Raw genomic sequence first — 6,106 nt, 5'->3', positions numbered from 1 at the left:
ATATAGCAACCCCCACACACCTATATTGTCCCATTTGTCTTTAGGCTTTTCACTGAAATGTCCACAGCAGAGCCCCCCCCATTGCAATATCACCAACAGTTCTCTCCCCACCCAATAAAACATCCATTGAGCCTCCGACCCAATGAAATTTCTCCAGCTGAGCCCCCTCAATGCAAAGGTCCCCAGTGCTCCCGCGTTAATGAAATCCCCCCAACAGTGCTCCCAACCCATAAAATGATATCCCCAGCAGTGCTACCCCATTAATGGAATCCCCCTAGCAGTTTTCTCCCCATTAATGAAATACCCCAGCAGCCCCCCCCCCCCCCATGAAATCTCTGCAATAGCGGCCCCATAAAATGGCCCCAGTAGTCCCCACCCCATGAAGTCTCTGCAGTAGCGGCCCCATAAAATGTCCCCAGTATTCCCCCCCCCCCCAATGAAATGTCCCCAGCAGTGCTAAGCCCAAATGAAATCACTCCAGCAGTTCTTCCCATTAATTAAAGGACACCTGTCATCAGGTCTGTGTCACTTGTCCTGTCACCTCTACCTGTTGGAGCAGCTCACAAGGATCCCATCCCAGCCTTTATCTAGTTATTTCATACATTAATCATTGTAAAATCATCTATTCTTTATCATGTAAATGAGGCTGGTCACATGGTCAGAGGCAGTGATGTCACCGCTGTTACCCCTCCCCTCTCCTCCCCCTGCTCATGTCTGTGTGTAATGTATAGTAAAGCATGGCTAGTGTGTGTGCTGCATCTGCTGACATGCTGCATCCTCCTAATATACAGGTGAGAGACACAGACATCAGCTACACATGACTCTGACAAGTTCTGCTGTAACATGGCTGCCTGGAGCTGCTGTATCTCTCCTATACACACACAGGCTGCAGGGGGTGCCAGCACCAGGAAGCACATCATTATACAGCCTCACACCATTATACAGGCTGTCAGTCATGCACTGGGGGTGTGGCTGTACCTCCCACTCATGAATAGAGTGGACAGCTTGAATATGCTAATGACTCATTGGACATTTCACAGGTCATTTGCATACAGCTTTAGGACCTCATTGCTTAGGTTTACAGGCATGTAGAGGGACAATGAAGGGATAGAGGCAATGCTCTCTAATGGCAGTTTATGAAAATCTATTTAGTTTAGGGGGGTTATTTTGCATGACGGGTTCTCTTTAAATGCCATTAGCAGTGCTCCCCCACCTAATGAAATTCCCTGATCGGTGCTCCCCACCCCTAAAAAAATGCCCCTCACCAGTGCTTCCCCCCCTTAATCAAATTAAGTTTGTGGCCGTGGGGAACATCTCCACACTCCTACCCTAAAAAGTCACTTTCAATATAATGTCCCCTGGACAACAGCAAAGTGCTCTTTGAAATTACCACAATGTGCCCCCTGCATATACAGATAATACACTGTGACCCCTAAAGATATTATAATATTTACAGTCGTATAGTTTCCCCGTATTCATTCATATTTAATACCAGCAAATCCTAATTAATTTAGATAGCACATGCCCCTGTATACAGTATAGGTAGCCAGCACATGCCCCCAGTATATACATAGCCCCAGCATATTCCCCCAGTATATACATAGCCCATAACATGCCCCAACTATATACATAACCCATAACAGTCCCCCTGTATATACATAGCCCATAACATGCCCCCAGTATATACACAGCCCATAACATGCCCTTAGCATATACACAACCCAAAACATACCCCCAGTATATACGTAGCCCAGGCCATCACATACCCCAGTATATACATAGCCCATAACAGTCCCCCATTATATACACAGCCCATAACATGTTTCCAGTATATACACAGCCCATAACATGCCCTTAGTATATACACAACCCAAAACATACCACCAGTATATACCTAGCCCAGGCCATCACATACCCCAGTATATACATAGTCCATAACATTCCCCCAGTATATACATAGCCCATAACATGACCCCAGTATATACACAGCCCATAACATGACCCCAGTATATACACAGCCCCAGCTTATTCCCCCATTATATACACAGCCCATAACATGACCCAAGTAGATACATAACCCATAACAGTCCCCCAGTATATACACAGCACATAACATGCCCATAACAAAACATGTGTAGGCTTCTTACATTTTCAGCCTTGTCTGACAGAGAGGGTGTGGCCTTCAGTAAAAAGGGCGTGGCCTCTGGGAAGGGGGCAAGCTGAGTGGTTGGTTCTGGAGTTCAGTGTGAGGCCTCATACACATGACCATGTTACGCCCGTGTTGTATCTGCTGTTTCAGGGCTTGCACACCAATGCTGTGGTTTCTACTGCACCATACATGAGCAAATTATGGAGCAGATACTATTCCTGCGCGTGCTTGTGGCTTGAGCTGTCATTGGCAGGTTTGTGGAGTGCACACTCGGGTGACACATGGACCATTGTTTGCTGCCCGTGTACTGCACACTTATCATGTGCAGGAAGCCTTAGTCTCAGCTGTTGGTTGAATGGTGCAGGGGCTAGCCAGTCAACTGCTGGGGAGCGTCCAGGAACTAGATCGGTGACTGGTCCTCTATTCACTCTGGGCTGGTTGAACATTATTCTGTGATTTGTTTGTGTTTTGCTGATCGTCGAACTCTGAACCTGTACCTGAGCTTTTATCCATCGTAAGCCGATTCCTGCACTTGAATCTGTGTCTAGTCTGAGCCCTCAACACCCATCCGGTGCTCGTTCCCCGACTCTCTTGTGTCTCTTCTTTTGTCTGTTTGTCTTGTCTCTCTCTGACCATTTACTCCTGTTCTAGGAACATATACTAAGTAAGGATTTTAGACCAGTAGTCAGGGCCGCTACTTGGAATTTCAGGGCCCAGGACTGTCAAATTTTGATTTTGATTATGTTTGTGGTGTGGTGTACTAGACTATGATGGGCCCTGGGCTATAAAGAAATTGGGGCCTGCCCAATAGTCTAGAAACATATGGTCTAAACATATTAAATGGGAACAGTAAAAAAAATTCCGCACACAGTAGCCAAGTTACTGTCCACCCCAAAGTTTTCCCGTTACAATGCCCCCCCCCCCTATAGTAACATACAGGAGATGTGTGATGACACGTATGCCATGTCAGCTCCAGAAATTGCCCTTAGTGCTCCGGTGCAATTAGTACAGTTCATCAGGGAGGAAGGAATCTCACTACCCCCCTTTCCCGGTAATCCCACTACCCCCCCCCCCCTCCCTTTTGGTAGGGGTCCTCAGTTTAGCTATAGGCACATTGGCTATGTCTTGGGTGCGCTTGTGGAATATGACATCACATCACTTTTTTTGGTTTGTGCCACAAAAGTAGAATTCAGCTTCCCTTTAAAGAAGCCTCATATAGAACTATTATTGGTTTAAAGGCATTTTTAGCAGGGGAGACTCCTTGTATCTTACATGCATATGCTTGCTCTGCCCCCCTCCCTTCTCCATTCACTCTGTATAGCTTCTATGTCAATGGATAGGAGATGCTGCCTTATGTTATACAGAGACTAAGAGAGAGATTTATCACAAGATCAAGTCTATTATCTACTGACGCTACTGCATATGGGAGAGGAAAGTCTGGGCAGTGAGTGCTACACCACATAGAAGGTGGGCGAGGCCGACAGAAGCAGAAGGATTGAGCTGTATCAAACTGAGCTTTCTGCTGTGAGAAGGAAGGGGGTGTGGCCGAGGGAGGGAAGCAGGAGATCTAAAGGGAACCTGTCATCAGGGGCCTCATTTTCACTAAAGACAGGTTATAGAAGCCCATTACAGCTGCATGTAAAGATGCCTTTCTGCCTTACCTACCTACCAGATACCTACCTAGTCCTTGATAAAATCCTCTGGTGAGTCCCAGAGTATGTTTTGCTCTGGATGCATTTAAAAAAAAAAACATGTATCTTGTGTGTGCTGCTCACTCTTCAGCTCTCAGCCCCCACTTTTCTGCTACTGTACAAATCCTCCTTCCTGCCTCTCACTCACACAGGGAGAGAGCTCACAGCCTGGTGTGCTGACATCAGTGGGATAGGGAGGAGCTGTACAGGAGCAGAAAGGTGGGGGCTGAGAGCTGAGGAGTCATTAAGCAGCACAGACAAGTCACATTATTTTTCTTAATGAATCCAAACCAAAACATACCCTAGGACTCACAAGAGGAATTAAACTGTATCAGACTGAACTTTCTGCTGTGAGATGAAACACTGTGAGCCCAAGGACTTGCTGGATCTTGAACAGTCTTGTGCATGATGTGGGAGAAGTACTTGAGTATCTCGATCTTACCAAAACTATTCAGAGTGAAGTAGCAGCAGGTAAAGTATGTGTGTATTTTTATCCATGTAAACTGCCTGGCATGAAGGGTTGGGAATTCTATTTATACTCCACACACATAGCATACATAGCTTTTCATTTGGGCTCATTCACACGGCCCCATAGACGGCAATGGCGGCATTGATCCGCGCTGTACACCGCAAAAAGATAGAGCATGCTCTATCTTTCTGGGAGTGCGTGGCTGTGTGGCTGATTCCTATGGAGGGAGGAGGGGTCACCTCTTGTGCATACCGCTTGTGAATGAACCCTTAGACTGTAAATTATCTGTATAAAGGGTAATATGAGGAACCCCCAAAGTGGTGACATGCACAGCATCATATGACTGATAACTGTCTGCTATGGTATTATCAGCTAGGCTTTGGTGGCATTTGTCAGCAATGGGTTATTTCAGGGTTTTAATAATAATGACCTATTGGGCCACCATCAGGACAGTACCAGAGGTTCTGTTATCAAGGACCTGATAAATAAAGGGGGCCATTGCCTGGAACAGATTTTAAATTAGGGTCCAGCGACAAGTCTGCTGGGAGTCAGACTGCCCTACCATAAGGAGTAGTCTCATTATACGAAGACATGGAGGTTGTACATTACAGAAAAAGGTTCAATAGTCAACATGAAATCCTAATTTACAATTTTCTTTCTTTTATTGCGGTAAATCACGGCCTGTGACATATGCAGAGTATATAATGACTGCAGTGAAGTGCGGTTATCATCCAGTCACGTAATTATATGGGTCAATAACTCTACTGAGATGTTACGTTGTCCTGCTGTGGACAGTCAATACGTTCAGAGTTACATTCTGCATCTCGAAGAAAGAAGAACGAGGCATGCTGAGAACAAGCCGATTCTTATCAAGATAGAGGAGTGTCTGCTATTAGGGATGTTACACTGAGCCTATTCATTATATTATTTCTCTATCCATAATAGGATATCATAATAATCAGTGAAATTGAGGGGGCTGCCCAAAAAAAGAAGAAAGGTTTGGTTTCATAGTTTTTTTTTTTTTTCTCCAGAAATGGCGCCACCTTATGGCCATTTTGTGGAATGATAACTCTCCACAATGTAAAAGGTGTAATAGCTATACCACAATTACAACATACACACAATAAAGGTTGTGTAACATCAAACATCCTCACACCTCCCAACTGCCCCAGATACGGCTCAACAGTCCCAGATTTTATCTTGGGTTTCAACACAATCTGCATCCTATTAGTTGTAACTCCTTATGTAACCAGCAGAGGACACCACGATTCTGGTGGCAGCAGTGACTATGAAATGGAAGGATCATAGCAATAATGTTCAGAATGAAAAAACGTAGCGTGCATAGATCAATACAAAAATATGTAAAATATGTGTCTATCGTTCCAAACTCATAGATAGATAGAAGATACTGTATACTGAGATACATAGATGATATGGTATATATGAGATAGATAGATGTGAGACAGATAGATATGAGATAGATAGATAGATAGGAGATAGATAGATAGATAGATAGATAGATAGATAGATAGATAGATAGATAGGAGATAGATAGATAGATAGATATATGGATAGATAGATAGATAGGAGATAGATATGAGATAGATAGATAGGAGATAGATGATAGATAGATAGGAGATAGATAGATAGATAGATAGATAGATAGATAGATAGATAGATATGAGATAGATAGATAGATAGATAGATAGATAGATAGATGATAGATAGATATGAGATAGATAGAAATAGAAGAAGTAAAATCCAAGTCAGCACAATCTTATGGACTCCTAGTAAGGA

This window comes from Engystomops pustulosus, chromosome 8, assembly GCF_040894005.1.
Source record: "Engystomops pustulosus chromosome 8, aEngPut4.maternal, whole genome shotgun sequence".
Lineage (NCBI taxonomy): Eukaryota > Metazoa > Chordata > Amphibia > Anura > Leptodactylidae > Engystomops > Engystomops pustulosus.
The sequence above is the reverse complement of the archived record's forward strand: the minus strand, read 5'-3'. Positions refer to the sequence as shown.